Raw genomic sequence first — 19972 nt, 5'->3', positions numbered from 1 at the left:
CTTGATGAAATTGGTTCTATGTTGCGTCTTTTTGCCCTGAATGGAGTTCTCTTTCTACCACATCTGCCCCTTGATATATGCAGCATGCATATATGCTCACATCCAATTTTGGATATCAAAGTTGTACAATTTCATTACTATGTACCCAGGAACTTCCCGAAAAGAGTACTATGCACTCAATTCTTAGCTTATTTGCCCAAATGAGATGAAACTTTGGGAATGTGCTCCACACAACATGTAGAATGTGAATATGAAGTCAAAGGTTCAGTCTGCCTGCCAGATCACCCTTTGAGACATTATACGTGTATAATGTCTCTACTGATGGTTTTTGGCACAGATTTTACTCACAGGCTTCCACAAGTTCTTAGCAATGATTTCAAACACTTTTACCAGTTTTTATGCAAACAAATGTGCTCAAAATCACTAACTCCTTAGTTTTCCGTTTTGACTTTTTGGCTTTTGTCTTTTGGGTATCAAGGGTTGGTCAAAGCCTTGGTCTCAAGTTGCACTTAGGGTAAAACACCCCTCTACAACACTCTGGTGTAGTCTGTTTTACCAAATTTGGTCTCCTATTGTTCACTAAGACATCATACGTGTATGATGTCTGCTTATGAAAAATTATAGTTTTCTCACCTAGATCTCTTACAAATAAATTCTTTTATGCCTAGCAACACCCAACCATGTTCAATCAACCATTGATGCTTGTTTATTGCATTTCTCTTCCTAAAATTTAGTTCCTAAGATTGCAAATGCAAACAAGCAAACAAAAAAATTTATTCTATGATGATCAACTCTGGATCTCAATCACAAGTTCTACTTAACCTACTCCTACACATCATATGGGGTTTTTTTTTTTCATGAGTAGAAAAACGCTTTACTCCTACACACGGACTAGTTTATGCTTTTAATACCTATCAAATCACTCACTCTCTAACTACAGTATCTACAACTCAAAAGTCCTACCGTCAAATTCTACCTAAAGTAAAATAGTAAGATTTTGGCAAACCAGAGATACTTTTACCTCGTAGGATTGGTCTAAGGTCACCTACCTAGGGCTCTCGTCCGCGGCAATGGCACCAATGTTGGCGGATATGCGGTAAGGCGATGCTAGCACAGTGAGAACAAGACCAACAACTTTATGTCAACCAAGGAAGAAGCCCCCGCTGTCGCTAACGCATTAGTGATGTCGCTTTTGCAATGGAAACTTTATAGAGTGTGTAGGGAAGAGAAGAAGCCTCAATCTCTCACTCTCTCTCTCTCTCTCTTAGACACAGTGCACAGTAAACGTGAGATTAGATTAATTCAAAAGTTTTTCTTAGGGTTACAAAAATTGGCTTATATACAATTCCTCCTTAAAGGCTCATTCTCACAAAGAATATCGGCCAATTAATTCATTACAAAATTTCTTGTTGTTCCTAAAAAATAAGTGATACAAAAAAGTTGGGAAAGACTTCTTCTGTGTTCATAGCCATCAACACATCATCATCGCTCGCATATGAAGACATCACTCTAGCATGTTTCAAAACCTCATCCGCATCATACATACATCTTCGATGCTACCTCATACATCGGAAACAGTAGAGCTTAAGGTGCCTTGTGTGACCACAATGCCAACAATGCAAGTATTAGCATGAACGAGACCTTCGTCTCTCACGAGTCACGTCTACAGACTCTGAAACATCACACATTTCTGTTATGGATGCCAAGAAACCAAACTATGGTAAGAAATCCTGGGAGAAATTTGACAGAGTCTCCCTTGTAACTTGAGCAAAATCTCAATCATAAACCTGATGGGAATGGGATCGTGCTAGCTAGCGTGGATGAAAGATAACATCGTGCATACAAGTGAGTGTGTGTTGGCTAGATTATCACTCAAGCGAATTAGGTTCCAAGATCAATTAACTTGGACTCATAAACACAATCTTGAGTATTTTCTAAGCCATCACAAGATCACCATAAACAAGGGAGATGTAATGGAAAATAGACTTGGTTTATTCATTCATGAAATGAGCTTTAAGCAACTCTACAACCTTGCACCACTGCATGTGGGATAATTCCACTCTTCTCTCCTTGACTCACACTCTAGGACAAAGCTCACACCTTACAATCCTCCCCTTGAGGTTTGGACTAGGAATATGTTGGGGTAAAGCCCCATGTGGCCAGTTAGGCCAGGTGCCCGCCCACTATACTTATTCATTATGTACATAAAAGAATAAGGGGACTCACATGTAGTGAGTGAGTTTTAGCCACTGCAAACACAAGGTCTCCTCTTCTCCTCTCTTCTCCATTGCTGCACACACTAATACACGCTCCCACTTGTGCACTTCAACTGGTATCAGAGCATGACATAGTTGGTGCAGGAGTTGGCTTCATGACAGATTGAGTGCTACAGAGAAGTGAGCTCTTGGCTATGGTGAGCTCTCTTTCGGTGGAAGCTTGAGATCAGTGAGCAACCACCAGATTTGTGCCCATGAAAACTTGGGGGACATTCCCAAGCTTGAGAGAAGGGTGTATTGCAAATGTGTATGCTTTTTTGCAGCCATACTTGCAGGAAGAATGCAGATTTTCATTTTCGCAAGCCATTTTTCAGGCTCCAAAACAGTGTTTTTTGCATAACTTTTGCATACGGAATGCGATTTATGCAAGCTTAGGGTGTAGCATGGGGTTTTGGCACGCTTCGGATGCAATGATGTCCATTTAGACTGATTTTGACCTCAGAATTTTTTGCATTAGTAGTTGTTTATTGTGTGTCGAGGATTCCACACATGGTTTGCTCTCGGATGTGAGACTAGTAATGGCTGCAAGTTTGCTCACAGGTGAAAGGATACGATGTATGCCTTATCTGGTTTGATGCTCAAGGAGTTGAGACTTTGGGGCAGCTCATGTATGCTTGAGTGCGGATTTTGTGCAGCATGATTTGCTCATGGTTTTGAGCATATTTATGGCATGTATGGTTATTATGGTTAGATAGCCAAATACTGCCAAAACTCTGTCGGAATTTTTTTTGCGAGTTTATTTGTTTATGTGCATGGTTTGCAATCGTGTTTTGATTGCATTTGGCACTCAGTGGTTGTTTTGCCATAGTGTTTTGGTATCGCATTGTGAGAGTGTTTGCTCACCGGATTATGTCACTTGACATACATGAGGTAATCTCTTCATGAGGGAGATTGTTGATGATAGTTTCATCGATTACCACATAGTGCTCTTAGATTAGAGCGGTTCTTTTGGAATCATTTGAGGATGTTTCTCATTTTGTTTCATTACATTGATCGCCATATTTGTTGATACTTCTCTTAGACAGCTTATGTTGTATTTTGACAGTACTTGGTTGTTGAAGATGATGAAACAGGAAACAGAAGGAAGACAGCAACTCAGAGTAGGAAGAAGATGGAGAAGGAGAAGACACAGAGCTTGCGTACGAGATCTCTGTAGTCTATCTCTCTATATTAGAATAATAGAGTATATAAACTCAGAGCTACAAAGCTTATATGAAACCCTAAGAGATAAGGTGTCCTTTCACACCAGATGTTCAGGGGGAAAAACCCAGTGGGAGAAAAGTGCCCCTGGTGAAGCGCGTATACACACTAACACTACTACATATCTACAAATCCCCCCTGTAGTGATAGTGTGAATCCGTACAAGGTAGCAGATCATCATGTGTATGAGAGTAAGCCCAAAGCTTTTCGGAAAGCTTCAAACTTTTCTCGTGATAACGCCTTCGTAAATAGATCTACAATGTTATCCTGTGTAGGACACTAATTTAGTGTGATCTCCCCTGCATGTAGCCTTTCCCTGACATAGTGGTAGTGAACCTCTATGTGCTTTGTTCTTGCATGAAATATTGGATTCCTTGCAACTGCCATAGCACTCTGACTGTCAGTGAAAATGGTAGTGGGTGCCTGTTGACACTCACAAAGATCTGCCAATAACCTACGTATCCATACACAATCAACTGTTGCCGTGAAAGCTGCCCTGTACTCAGCTTCACAAGTTGATGTAGCCACTGTGGGTTGCTTCTTGCTTAGCCAAGATATACATGCATTTCCCAAGAAAAAACAATTGCCACTTGTAGGCAGCTAGGATGTATTGACTGTGAGTTAGACAGTTGGGATTGCATCTTTGCTTTACTGCCGTTGAGGCATTGTTGCAGTCTATGCTTACAGGACAGTGAGAGACAGTACAGGTGCAGGACAGGTTTACCCACAGCTTACAGTGTTAGAGAGACAGTGGTTTTTTGAGCTGTTTTTGGTCTGTTTTTTTAGTACACCAGAGCCATTTTACAAAGGAGACTCTGCCAAAATTTCTGCAGAATCTGAAGCTTTCTTGGTTCATTTGACAGGTTGATATTGGTTCAGAGGTCAGTTTACACGGGAAACTCTGCCGAATTTTTCCCGAGAAAGTAAACTACTGTGAAGCCTAGCTATGGATCACAGGACACTGCTCTTTACAATATCAAGAAGCTAGATGGAACCAATTTCCCATTGTGGAAGAAGCAGATTTGGCACGTGTTGGTACAAAAGAAGCAGATAAAACCTATAAAGCTCAAGGAAATAAAACCAGAAGATATGGACGAAGATGAATGGAGCGAAATGGATGAATTGGCACTTTCTACCATTATGCTGACTTTGGCAGAAAGCGTTTACTTCAATGTAGCAGACGAGATGTCATCTTATGAAGCATGGACAAAGCTGAGTGATCTTTATGAGAAGCAGAGTGTAGCTTCACAGGTATACTGGCTTAAGAAGCTTGTTGACTTGAAGATGAAAGAAGGGACACCTATGTCCAATCATCTGAATGAATTCAACACCATCTACAGTCAGTTGTCAGTTCAAGGTGTCAAGTTTGATGAACCTGTTAGAGCTATGTTCCTGTTGATCACATTGCCGAAAAGTTGGGACACTTTTCGCACAGCTTTGAGTAATTCTGCACCTCCAGATGGTTTGACCATAGCAGGTGTAGAAGGCAGTTTGCTTACTAAAGAAACCAACAGAAAGACAATGGACAAAGGCAAAGGAATAGCCTTAGTTGTCAAGGGAAGGACCAAAGAAAAGTACAAAGGTGGAAAGCGGAATCAGTCTCGTAGCAAGTCCCGTAGTGCTAAAGGCAAGAGTGACATAGAATGCTACCATTGTGGCAAGAAGGGTCACATGAAAAGAGACTGCAGAGAATGGAAAGCAGAAAAAGGCAAAGAGAAAGCTGAAGACCATGGTGAGAAGAACAAGTCCTCATTGAAGATTCAAGAAATAAATGTGACAAACAATGTTGCAGAGGATGATAGTCTAGTGTCAGGAGACATCTACTTCTTGAAGAATACCATGGACTTAGCTCTTCTTACAGCATCTGATGGAAATGCACTGAGTGACTGGATTATAGACTCAGGGACATCACTTCCTGTGTCTCCAAACAAGGAGTGGTTTACCTCTTATGTGACCACTAAAGATCATGTTCAGCTAGGCAATGGGCAGACATGAGAGATCTTAGGTGTTGGAGATGTTCAATTGAAGTTTCAAAATGGCTCTTCTTTCATGCTGAAAAATGTGAGACATGTTCCCGCAATTACAAAGAGCTTGATCAGCACAGGTTTACTTGATGATGCTGGCTATGTCACCACTTTTGGACAGAACATGTGGAAGATATCCAAGGGTTCTATGACAGTAGCACATGGAGTAAAGTCTGGAGGACTTTACATGATTTATGTATCAAATGTCTCTAAAAATGTAATCAATGTAACCGAGCAGCAGAACGTTTCTTTGTGGCATAGCCGGTACAAGAAGGGAATGGAAATCTTGTCTCGTTCTGGTTATTTGCTTGGCTTTTCATTTAATGATTTTGAATTCTGTGAACATTGTCTGTATGGTAAGCAAACACAGCAGCCACATAAGCATAGAAGCAGTAGAAGAGGTACACAGTTGGCACTTGTTCATAGTGATTTGTGTGGACCTATGCCTAACCTATCTCTAGGGGGAGCTTCTTACTTTATGACATTTATAGATGATTACTCGAGGAAAGTATGGGTTTACTTTCTCAAGCACAAGGATGAAGCGTTTAGTGTTTTCAAAATGTTTGTGACACTTGTGGAGAATCAGAGTGGCAAGAAGCTTAAATGCTTACTCATTGACAATGGTAGAGAGTATGTTTCAAAGGCCTTTCAGGACTTTTGTGAGTCAAAAGGTATAAAACGTGAACTTACTGCTCCTTACAATCCTCCTCAAAATCGTGTTGCTGAGAGGATGAATAGGACCATACAAGAGAAGGTCAGAAGTATGTTGTCTAATGCACAGCTGCCAAATGGGTTTTGGGCTGACGCTGTATCAACAGTTGTTCATCTTATAAATAGATCTCCTAGCAAGGTTTTGCAGAAGGATTCAGTGGCAGAGATGGTATGGTCAGGCAAGGTGCCCTCATACAAGCATCTCAGAGTCTTTGGCTGTGAGGCATATACTCACGTTCCAAAGGAATTTAGGAACAAATTTGAGCCAAAGAGTAGAAAGTGCATCTTTCTAGGCTATGGTAATTCTGGTGAGATGGGGTACAGACTTTGGGATCCCGAATCCAGAAAGGTTATCCGCAGCAATGATGTTCACTTTAATGAAGCCAAATATCATTCTAAACCAGAGAGGGTTGAGGAGATTAGAAGATTTGTCTTCCAAGAAGATGGACCTGTACGTGCAAGACAAAATGTCAGGGCTCAAGAGGAGCAAGGACAAGATAGAGTGGAACCACAAGTTGTGGCTGAGCCTCAGCCACTTATTTTGCGTAAATCGGGACGTATCTTACGACCTCCTGATCGGTTTGTTCCATCTATGACCTATGTCATGTTGACTGATTGCAATGAGCCTTCATGTTACAAGGAAGCAGTGCAAATGAAGGACTCCGGGAATTGGCAATTGGCCATGCAGTCAGAGATGACAGCTCTGCATAAAAACCAGACATGGAAGCTAGTTAAATTACCACAAGGCAAAAAGGCTCTACCTTGTAAATGGGTTTACAAGTATAAGATCACCACTCATGATAGTCAGCCAAAGTACAAAGCAAGGCTTGTTGCCAAGGGCTTTAAGCAAGAACAAGGCATTGACTTTGATGAAGTCTTCTCTCCGGTGGTCAAGATGACTACATTGAGATGCTTTCTTGCATTGGTTGCCATATTAGATTTGGTGTTGCACCAAATGGATGTCAAGACAGCGTTCTTGCATGGTGATTTAGATGTGGAAATTTACATGCAGTAGCCAGAAGGGTTTGTTGAGAAAGGCAAGGAAGATTTGGTATGCCAGTTGTTAAAGAGTCTTTATGGCTTAAAACAATCACCGAGGGCATGGTACCATAAGTTCCACAAGTTTATGCTTTCTTAAGGCTACAAACGTAGTGAGTTCGATCACTCTCTATATACAAAGAAGGTTAAGAATGGCAGTTGGCTGATCCTTATTTTGTATGTGGATGACATGTTGATTGCTGGCAAGCACTTGGAAGAAATTTCAACTTTGAAGTCAAAGATGGCAAAATCGTTTGACATGAAAGACATGGGTGAGGCAAGTCATATACTTGGTATGCGCATTGAGAGAGACAGATCAAAGAAGTTGATTTGGTTATCTCAAACAGGGTATATTGACAAGGTTTTGCAACGTTTCAATATGGAGAAGGGAAAGGCATTGAGTGTTCCATTGCCACCATATGTGAAACTTAGCAAACAAGATTGTCCTGTGTCTGAGGAAGAACAGGTTGAAATGGATAAGATTCCATATGCGTCTGTAGTGGGTAGTTTGATGTATGCAATGATCGCTACTCGCCCAGACATTACATTTGCAGTGGGAGTAGTAAGTCGATACATGTCAAACCCAGGCAAGAAACATTGGGAGGCAGTGAAAGGAATATTGAGATACCTGAAATCTACAAAGAGTATGCGTATATGCTATGGGAGTCAGGAGCTAAGTGTTAAGGGTTTTACAGACTCAGATTATGCAGGTGACTTAGACAAACGAAGGTCTACGTCAGGGTATGTCTTTACATTGGCTGGTGGAGCAGTATCATGGCGTTCTAGATTACAAGATTGTGTTACTCAGTCTACTACAGAGGCTGAATATGTTGCAGCATCAGAGGCATGCAAAGAATCAATTTGGCTTAATCGACTAGTAACAGATTTGGGAATCAAAGAAGAGATGCCTATGTTATATTGTGATAGTCAGCGTGCTATACAATTGGCTCGCAATCCAGTTTATCACTCAAAGACAAAGCATGTGGATGTGAAGTATCATTTCATCAGGGAAATGCTCGAGGATAAGCAAATTCAGCTTGTCAAAGTTCACACCACAGAAAATCCTGCTGATCTAATTACAAAAGGACTTCCCTCAAAGAGTTTTGCGCATTTTCGCAAGCAGTTAGGTGTAGGGTAGTACATCACTTCTCTACATCTCTTGTATATTAGCTTGTATAGTAGCTTCTCTCACACTTAAAGTACCACATTGGACTTTAAGTGGGAGGTTGTTGGGGTATAAAGCCCAATGTGGTCGCCCATGTAAGTGGGCGGGCCGCCAGGTATGTACACATATTCTTTTGTAAAAACCTAATAAGAACTCACTATGCTCTACACATTACAATAGAGCGAGTTCACCATATCGTCGTACTCTTCTTCTCGCACTCTCTCTCGCGTCGCACTTCCGCTCGTACTCCTTCATTATGTACATAATAGAATAAGGGGGCTCACATGTAGAGAGTGAGTTTTAGCCCCTGCAAACATAAGGTCTCCTCTTCTTCTCTCTTCTCCATTGTTGCACACACTCATACACGCTCCCGCTCGTGCACTTAGAATATACAACGAAGGTTCTTTATCCATTAAGGATGCCAATACAAGAGGAATCCTCCCCTTGAACTTTGGGCTACAACTTGATGAAGAAAGACAATACTCCAATCCATGAGCACATACAACATACGTACAATGAAGGTTCTTTATCCACTAAGGATGTCAATACAAGAGGAATCCTCCCCTCGAACTTTGGGCTACAACGTGATAAAGAAAGACAACATTCCAATCTAGGAGCACGGACAACATACATCCCCAATCTAGGAGACAAACAACATAACATTCCAATCCAGGAGGCAAAAACAATGCTCTAATCCAAGAGCAAAAAATGTCTGCTTCGCTCTAGTCCAAGAGCATCTTCGTCTTCTTCAATGATTTTTCTTCAACTGCTTCATGGTCTTTGTCTTCGTATCCTTCCCTCGAACAAGTGCTTCTTTCCCCCTTTTGTTGTGCATCAGGATTTATTAAAAAAAAATGCAATACAAAAATATTGAAGTAAAAGACTACTAATGTGAATGCTAATGATGTTGTTGCCGGTTTTCCCTTCCCTCAAAGTGAACCTTTGAATTTCCCCATGGTGCCTTGGAGCGGTCTTTGCACTTGGAGACTCTCCAAGGCCAATGGTAGGACTCTGTGCAATAGCACAATGATATTATCCTCCTTCATGATGGATCTAGTGACATACATTGCAATAAATTGTGCTTGGCTACAAGATTTTCAATTTTAATGTGTACTTTAAAAATTTCCCTTCAATGTGAAGTACCTCTTCACTCGAGGTGAAGTCTCTCTTCACACACACTTTTGGTTGATGATCTTAGGACTTGCCTCAAGGCCTTGGTCTTGGGCTTGAGGGGGTTAAAGAGAGATTCTGTTGCATGGAAAGCAGTGTGCTCACGTGAGAACCTCTTCTTGAGAGGGTCTTTGAAAATGAGGATCTCACCATATGAAAGCCTACTAAGCTTGAGGAGGTTATACACCACTTAGGAAGACTTGAGAGTAGTCAGCAATTTCGTGGGAAACGCCTTTAGTTAAGGCTTATCGGCCTTTGCTTTGGAGCAATTCGGCTCGTGGGAGAAGGCCCTCCACATGCGTTGAACGGGTCAGCCCATGTGAGTCGGTGAAAGGGAGGGTGGAGAGGTCGACCAACGAAGAATGAGCGCATTGCCTGTAGTGCAAACCAAATCCCGATGATGACCACCATGTGCAGCACAAGTCTCGAGTTGTAGGTGCAGGTTGATAGGCCCATGTGCGCACGTGGGGTAGCAAAAAAGGCTTAGGGAGCGTGTTGGCAGCTCTACGACAGGGCCGTTGACCGAGTCTTGATGAGACAAGCTACAGAATGGCCGATTTATGTCAAGCAGAGGTTGGCCGTGGGTGTTTAGGAATTGGGTGAACCTTCAGAGCACCGGGTTTGAGCTAGTGGCAGGTGTATTGACTATTTGCAGCCAATCAACGACAACCATCGGACGGTTGAGCAATGCTGTCGGGTGCAAGGGTGTGAGCAAAGAGCCATACACAGGTGCATGCAGTTTCTTTCACCGCGAGGGTGAGGGCAAGTTGAAGGCAGTGGGTTGGCTGTGAACAGGAGATGCAAGATCAGCTAGGCTAGTTAATGGTGATGACGAAGGCAGTCACTTGTTGATTTGCTGGTCGAAGATAACACAAGATTCAAGGAGTCGTTGCGGACATGCAAGTGCTTCAAAAAAGTCATTCATCTCTTACCATGATATATGCTATCTGCTGAGTTCCAGACAATTGTGAGTGTGGACCTGTCTTTAATAAAGTCAAGGCCCCCCCTTAAAATAGTGCATTTTTCCACATTGAGGCTTTGCTAACAATCTTTTACGAAGGGATGCTTTTAATAAAAATAGTGAATGGTTTTAATGCTCAGGACTACACACACATACACATAGCTACTTTAGTTATTGCAAGCCTTGAAAAATAAAACCAAGATCTAATAATGCACTAATCAACTGAGCAATTAAATGTGCATATGAGACTCGATTGGAGCAGATGGATAATGGATTGCTCTTGTCGATGGCTTCGCATACACACAAATTGTAATAGCCAATGGTAGCACCAATGAGAGCAATGTTATGATGAAACAGGCTGAAAACGAGTAAAATGTGAAAAATCACACACACACATACAATGTTAAATGCAAAAATCCTTCTCATCTAATCACCAAAGGGTAGTGGAGCATGCTCTTCCTTGAGTGGTGGTTAGGGATTGGGATTCTTAAGCTAGTGCAAATAAATATTAGAGAACACTAATTAGAAAATGCTAATCACTAACACATAAATGCATAACAACAATCCTAGCTAGCATAACCTAGAGCTCCAATACCACTTGATGAGAATGGGATCGTGCTAGTTAGGGTGGATGAAAGATAAACATCGTGCACGCAAGTGAGTGTGTGTTGGTTAGATTATCACTCAAGCGAATTAGGTTCCAAGAATTAACTTGGAATCATAAACATGATCTTGAGTATTTGCTAAGCCTCACAAGCTCACCATAAACAAGGGAGATGTACTGCATGTGGGATAGTTCCACTCTTCTCTCCTTGACTCACACTCTAGAACAAATCTCACACCTAACAAAACCACGCCAAAATGGCAACAAAAGTGGGAGATCACTCGACCACTACATAATATCACCATGATCAACCACATCAAAATCAATGCTCGCATATTCGTAAAACGGCTCTACAATAAGTATATGATGTAAAATCCACAATCTATAGGCATAAACATCAACGCTAAACCAAGTTCGCCCCATCCGGGATCAACAACTCAATAGAGCATAACGCACATAACCATATACGCAAGTAATGAGCAAACATATTGCTCAAAACATATCCCATAAGAAAACTGCCTACAAGGATCTGCCAAATGGTCCAAAAAATTTGTAGAACATATAAAGACGATGACTATTGGTAATCTATAGCCACATGAGTATATGCAACGCATGGCGAGATTTTGGAAAAATCTAACAGAGTTTCCTCTAAATCTTGAGCAAAATCTCAAAAATCTCACAAAAATTGCATAAACCATGAATAGACACTCAATGTCTCAGTAGCAAAACCACATATGGTATACATAAACTGCCAAAAGTGTGGAAATGTAACACACTCATGAACGAGCGGCTCTATGGACAGATGTACCAATTCAAAAATCTTGTAAACCTGTGAATCTGTCACCTGTGAGCTGCCATTAGCTCACGTTGTATCCCCATATGTATACATAGTATAAAACCGCACAAAATTGTGCTGAAAATAGTACTCTCTGAAGAATCCACACTAAAAAGAATGCGCAACCTGTGAGCAAAAGATTGAAATCTAGTGCATGCACACACACACACACACACCAGTAGACTCTGCTAGTAGCTGCATGACACTTACAGCCTCTAATACCCCCAACTTCCCTGTAAACCTTGGACAAACCATCTGCCAACTCCAATGGTCGAGTACGACAAGCTTTTAAGAGGAGCTGCCTCTCGAGTGCTAAATCACTTCTCTATGGCTAATTACGTCTCTGCCTGTGGTGGTCGATCGACCAGCCGCCTGTCGATTGCGCTGGCCAGCCAACTTTATGTACATCCTTTCCTTATTTTTCATACACCAAAAGAATAAGAGGCTCCCATTCTTTTGCTTGAGGGAAGCTCTTGCTCATTCTAGCTATGTCAAAGTCGAGAAGTACATGCCAATGATGTCTTCCATCGTCGAAGAGAAGTCACTAGCCAAATCTCCAAGTTGATGTCGAAGCCAAAAAGAATGCTACTGCCAAGAAGATGTCATCCAGGAGAATCTGTCTCAACCAAAATGTCCTAGCTCTTTTGATGTCGAGCACTAATGTCAAGAACCATAGAAGTCGATGCCGAGGAGATCACCGAAACCTATCGATGCTTGAAGCCGTCGAAGGAGAGCCTATGTGCTTTTTCTCCCTCAAGTACTCTAGACGTCATCGTCAGGTGATCTCGAGCTTACTCATCCGTGTGCTAGCTGCTCGCATGAGCCACGTGCAATCGTCAATGCTTGAGTAGCTTTTCACCGCGTGAAGGGGGACCTGAAGAGATTATTATTAAAAAACTTCTTTTCAAATTTCACAAATAAAAAAATATTCTCTATCCTCTCTGTGGTGACCTTCTTTGCTATGACCAAGAGAGCTCCCAAGCTCTCTCTATTTCACTCTGTAGCCCACTATAGCGCTACAGAGCACAAAACGCTGCCCATTTTCCATTTTGTTTTGCAAGGCTTTCGATTTTCCAAGATTTAGAACAGAAAAATCCCAAGTGCTTGGCCAAATCAGCTACAAAACCTTCACTCTTGTCCTTTTCTTTTGCCTGCTCGTTTGATTTAGCGATGATGGCTGCTTTGTTGATTTCAGTTGTTGTAATGTGTGTGTGTGTGTGTGTGTGTGTGTGTGTGTGTGTGTGTGTGTGTGTGTGTGTGTAGGTTACAGGGGACCAAGGCTCATCACAATATAAATCAGATAGAGAAAAGGTTACAATCTCTTTATTAACAAAACACCAGCAATTGACCATATTACAATAGTGTGCCTTTTCCAAATCATATGAAGATGTTTATTGCAGAAGCTTTGTAAGGTAAGGGTTTCCTCTATACCTGTCACCATCACAGCCAATAAAAAATTCATTAGTGAGTGGAAGACATGTGTCACAAAAAAAACCCACGTGTTATAGATGTCAACCAAACATTGCAATGCAAAAAAAATCCTTATGAAACTAGGCCAGCACCTGTGTAATGCTCTCCATAGTTGTTGGACTGTGGTGTATGTATGAGAAGGGGCCCAACAACTGCTCTGTGAAGCCAAAGGTGGTGTTCTCATACACTAGCACTTCAATGTAATACGTCTCTTCTTGCACCAGGTCCATACAAGGCATCTCTTTTAAAGCCATAGCTAAGCATGCATAAGGTAGTGGGGGAGTGGCGCCACTCCTCAGCCAAGCCAGAGAAACCGTTTTTCTGCAAGGGCTACCATATGTAGGAGACCTCATATAAACGCAGGGCATATCTGCCAAGTGAGGGGGGCAAATACCCATCGCGCCAAAATGATGGTCTTCCCACGTATAATAGTATGCATGAGATAATTATGTACTTAGATTATTCTAGGCTTTTCCATAAAATCTCTAGAGAGTGCTAAGGGGAGTATCCCATGGACCAAAAGAGTAACAAATATTTTAATAGCTGGTGCACCTACCCATGAGGTTATAAACCGAAAAGTTTTATAGGCAGGGTGTGTGAATCCCTCCATCCAACCCCGCACTAGGGATAGAGAGGGGGCACTAGGCCCCCTCTTCTCGAGGTCCTAGTGCCCATCTCTTAGAGACAATATGGGAAGAAGTGCTTTAGGATCACAAGTAAACATGGAGTAACAATAACCTTGTAGGGTCTGCCTGATCAATCGCCATAATTTTGCCTTTTCAAAACTATTTCTACAAAAGGCAGCTACTAGCAGGTGGATGTCCTTAGCTGCATTAAGGGGGTCTGAGTTGCAAAAAAGAATAGGCTTTAGCTGTGAGAGGATGACTTTGTGTGCCCAATTGCTAGGCCTATTGCTAGCTCTGTGGATGTATTTTATGGGATTTATTTGGATGGATGTATGTTTCTTAGCCAGAGCTTTCTGAATTTTTCCATCATTTATGGAAAGGGAAAGATTTAGGAATGTTGTTTGTGTATCTTTCTTTCCTTCAATGGTAAGCTTTTTTGGGTAAATTTCTTACTTGGAAATGAACCATTCTGGTCTTTGACAATCTATCCATAGGATGTCATCAAAATATCTAAACGGGGTAGCTAACTCAGTTAACATTGCCCTAGTGGTTGGAGATAGTAACATCTTCTCATAGTATTTGTCTCCAAAGCATGTAAATAAAGATTACACCATATTGGTGAACATGCAAGCCCCATGGGGATCCCATTAGTTTGTGTCATGGATGCTTGAGAGTCAGTCGCTGCCTACATCATTGCCTATGTCATCGCCTACATCATCGCTAGAAGGCTCTAGAAGATTCTAGAAGTTCTAAAAGTATCAAGGAGATTCTAGAAGTTTCTAGAAGCATGGAGAAGATTCCAGAAGAATCTAGAAGTTTTTGGAAAGCTCTAGAAAGTTGAAGAAGGATCAAGAAGGTTCTAGAAGATTCTAACCTCCTCAAGAAGAACCTAGAAAGTCCTAACCTCCTCAAGTAACCTCCTCAAGTAACCTCCTCAAGCACTAGTATAAATAGGGGTCTTGGGCCACAAGCCCCTCAGTCTTGCCAACACCAATTGTGAGGCTCCTATGAGGAGATCCCTCTTCTAGTTCTTATGTTCAAGTCTTGTCCTTGCAATCAAGCCTTGTCTTGTACTCAAGTCATGTATTCCAAGTCTTGTATCTAGCTCTCTTAAAGTATTAAGTTTTATAATCAATATTAAGCTTATCATCAAGTCCAAGTTCTTGTACATTGTGAGTGCCTCCTCTTGTTCTATTCTAGCTCTACACGCGCCCATAACAGTTTGGCAAGACTACCATCTCTTAATCTTCTCAAGCCATCATGGAGCTGACAATGGAAGGTGTTATCAACACATTGCAAAGCATCCAAGCTCAGTTACAAGAACTTCGCGAGAGTAACGCTCGACTTCAAGCAGGGCAACCCCTAATCTTGGGACCAGCATTGCAAGATCTTCAACGTCAAATTCAAGAGCTTCAAGAGACAAGCACACATCAAGCACAAGCTATAAGACCTAGCTATTCTCAACAACATAAGAAGGAGCCGAAGGTCAGCATGCCTGAAAAATTTGATGGGACTAGATCAAAGTTTAGAGGTTTTCTCCAACAAGTGCGTCTCTTCATTCGAATGCAACGAGAGCGTTATCCAGAGGATGCCTCTCAAGTAGGCCTTATTGGGACCCTCCTCTCGAGTACAGCTCTCTCTTGGTTTGCTGCCTTACTTGAAAACGAATCTCCTCTTCTTCACGACTTTGAAGCTTTTGTGCGGGAGTTCTCTGAAACCTTTGGGGATACTGATAGAGCAAGGGTTGTTGAAACCAAACTTAGAAATCTCCGCCAAGGATAAAGACCTGCATCCATCTATGCATCCGAATTTCAACAGCTCACTTGTGATCTGACTTGGCATGAGGAATATTTCATTAGCCAATTTTGGTGGGGATTAAAGGATGACGTAAAAGATCTTTTATTAACTATGCCAAAGGTTCACACACTAAGCGAGTTCATCTCTCAACCAATAGAATGTGATAATCGACTATTCGAGAGGAGACAAGAGAGGCGTCTTGTGTTGGGTGTGCAAGCCCGAATTCCATAATGTCTACGCCCGTGAGAACAAGTCTCAAGGCATGCAGGCCACTTACAGTTTGCATGGCATATTTTTACTTTATAAGGCTTTACAATCAATCAAAAACATATAGCGTTATTTTTACTGGTGTCAAGCTCTCTCTCTCTCTCTCTCTCTCTCTCTCTCTCTCTCTCTCTCTCTCTCTCTCTCTCTCTCTCGTTCTTTCTGTTGCTCATCTTCCACGCCATGGCTTGCCTCAGGCTACACCCACCATAGCCTCAGGTTCCAACATCTTGGGGCACCATTGCGACCCCAAACAGAAGTGACACATAATGGCTACACACCTCAACAGGGCCATGAATCAAGCATTGAGCCCATGCAAATTGATTCAGCACGGTTTCAATCTCTCTCAGCCCAGAAGAAGCAAAGGCGACGCATTAATGTCTTATGTATGTATTGTGGGAGCAGGAGCTCCAGTACTCTTTGTATTTCTTGGTTATGCAATTTTTGAAAAGGGAATCTCCATGGATCCAAAGAAGGTTCAAATCATCCTTGATTGGGAGACACCCACCTCGGTAAGAGATGTTCAATATTTCCTCGGATTTGCAAATTTTTATTGTATCTTTATACAGGGATACTCCAAGGTGGTTACAGCACTCACAAGGTTGACAGGCCATAATAAGTTTATCTGGGACTCAGAGGCCGTGAAAGCATTTCAGACTCTCAAGCAAGCTTTCACGACCGCACCCATTCTAATTCACACAGATCCTACAAAGCCTTTCATCCTAGAAACAGACGCTTCAGATTTTGCCCTTGGGGCTATTCTATCCCAAGTAGGAGAGGAGGGTCGAGTACATCCAGTGGCTTTTCATTCCCGCAAGTTCTCAGCTACAGAAATCAGTTATGAAATCCATGACAAAGAGCTCTTAGCAATCATCGACTCCTTAGACACTTGGCGTCACCTACTTGAAGGAGCTCCTCATAAGATCACTGTCTATATAGATCACAAGAATTTAGAATACTTCATGACATCCCGCGTCTTGAGTCATCGCCAAGCTAGGTGGAGTGGTATCCTATCAAGGTTTGATTTTCTTCTCTCTTATAGACCTGGCCATTGTGAGCGGGATGGAAACACACAGAATGCCTCTATAATGACCCGACAAACACTCTTGGAATGATACACACACACACACACACACACACACACACACACACACACACACACACACACTATGGGGCACCACTCGGCTTACACAACCCACCTGGCCGAGACAGGGAACACACCGATGGAGTGAGAAGAGAGAGACTCCCTTTTACCCACTCCACATAGAGAGAGAGACACACACACACGCCCAGAAAACTCAGCTCAAAAGAGAATAATTTCTGATGTTTAGATACAATTGAGCTTGGGCCAACACCATGGGGTAAATAGCTCACACAATATGAGTAAAATACGCCAGATACAATCACAAATTGGAGCAGAAGCTTCGCTCACAGGAGAAACTTACACAACCAAAACAATAGAAAAACAGTGAGTAATTTGGCAAAATGGACAGTGCCATCATGTCTGGAACGGCTCAAAACCCCAGTCTACAATGTTAAAGTGCTCAAATCATGAGCAGTTTACGACCAAAATAGGCTCCAAAAACAGCAGAAACACAGTTGCGGCTGTTCCTCCTCTTCTCTCCATGATTTTTCTGGTCTTCTCTCAGTTTTTTCAGTTCCCACACTTAGCTTTATTACTTGGGAACCCTTGGCCTTTTAGTTGACCTCAAACAGACCCTGAACATGCCAAAAACTGACCTCGCAGTGCATAGTTGTCACCTTTTTGCATCATCCGCACACTTGGCACTCAGCTTTTTCCAATAATGCATCCCGCCACCACATGAAGTGGTCCCAAAAGATGGTCCTCATGATGAACTTTTGCATAATGCATCACAAGAAAACATCCACGTTGTGCCCGTACTTATCCACGTGCAGATATTGACCCCATTCGACCTCCTGACGCCACGAGATGCCATCTGACGCACCTGCTTACCTCATGTCATCGGCCCGCGGATAGCTTCCTCGAGAAGTTTTACGCGCTACCAACTCCTCATTATTATAGAAAAAACACACTGGTAGTGGTGATAGTGAAAATCGATGCACTATGTACATGTTGTCCTACTTGTACACATGTGGGTCCCACGTAACCACCTGGCTTTGGAAAATGGGCAATCCTTTATTTGATGCACCATGCATGTGTATGTACATATGCGCAATCCCTTGCTCCAAAAAACTCCTAACACCGTCAACAAGCTAAGCCAGATGCCTTATCAAGGAGATCCTACCTTGCACCTAGAGAAGGCGACGCAGCATTTGATCAACAAGAGTCAGTGACTTTGAAACCTGAGTAGCTTAAGCTCAATGCCACCATGAGCCAAGCTCCTGAAGATTCTAATTTTCTTTCTAAGGTGAAGACGCAAATTGCTAAAGACCGACTTGCTCAGAATATTAGACAACAACTACAAGGACAAGAGGTTAGTGAGGACTTTCACCAGCGAAGGTACGACCAACTCTTTCTACAGCATATCTATCATTATCATGAATTACCGGATGACATAGTTTCTGATCGAGGCCCACAATTCATCTCTAGCTTTTGGAAAAGCTTATTCAAGCTACTTGGAGTACAAATCAACCTCTCCTCAGCCAATCACCCACAAAGTGATGGACAAACAGAGAGAATAAATCAAGTTTTGGAATAGTATCTCCGCTGTACTATCAATTATCACCAGAATAATTGGGTCGAGCTCCTACCGCTAGAAGAATTCTTCTTTAATAACAGTTTTCATGCCTCCACCCATCACACTCCATTCTTTGCTAATTATGGTCAACATCCCAAACAGGATATCCATAGACACTATCAAGTCAAGAGTCCAACTGCTATGCATCTTACACAACAATTATCTGCAATTCACAAAGAACTTACAATTCATATCAAAGAAGCTCAATCCAAGTATAAGGAAAGTGCAAATCTCCATCTCATGCAGCATCCAAAATACAAAGAAGGGGATAAAGTGTGGCTCCTCTGACGTGATCTGCGTTCATCTCGTCCCTGTCAAAAGCTTGATTATCGAAGGCTTGGCCCGTTTAAAATTATCCGTCAAGTCAATCCGGTCACCTATCGACTCCGATTGCCCTCATCCATGAAAATCCATTCGGCTTTCATGTCTCAATCCTAGAGCCTTGTCACACATCTAAGATCCCAGGAAGAGCCCTACAACCACCTGGTTCGGTAAGATTCAAGGACATGAAGAGATATGTAGGTCGAGAAAGTCCTAGATTCTTGAGTTGCAATAGTAAGTGGTGCATTGGAAATGCTATGATGTTAGTGTATGAACCTGGGAACCAGCAAACAATCTGAGTACATGCATATTATCATTGGATCCAATTCCAATGATAAATGAAAATGGGAACCCAACTCAAGGAAAACCACTCTTCGTGGAAGAGGAGCTAGAGGAGGGTAATGCCATGGATCTTGAGTCGCTGCCTGCATCATCGCCTATGTCATCGCTTACATCATCGTTAGAAGGCTCTAGAAGAATCTAGAAGGATCTAGAAGATTCTAGAAGTTCTAAAAGTATCAAGGAGATTCTAGACGTTTCTAGAAGCATGGAGAAGATTTCGGAAGAATCTAGAAGTTTCTGGAAATCTCTAGAAAGTTGAAGAAGGATCTAGAAGGTTCTAGAAGAACTAGAAGGATCAAGAAGTTTCTAGAAGCTTGGAGAAGATTCCGGAAGAATCTAAAAGTTTCTGGAAAGCTTTAGAAAGTTGAAGAAGGATTAAGAAGGTTCTAGAATATTCTAACCTCCTCAAGAAGAACCTAGAAAGTCCTAACCTCCTCGAGTAACCTCC

Source organism: Adiantum capillus-veneris, chromosome 12, assembly GCF_014529385.1.
Source record: "Adiantum capillus-veneris isolate H3 chromosome 12, ASM1452938v2, whole genome shotgun sequence".
NCBI lineage: Eukaryota > Viridiplantae > Streptophyta > Polypodiopsida > Polypodiales > Pteridaceae > Adiantum > Adiantum capillus-veneris.
This window is presented reverse-complemented; position numbering follows the sequence as displayed.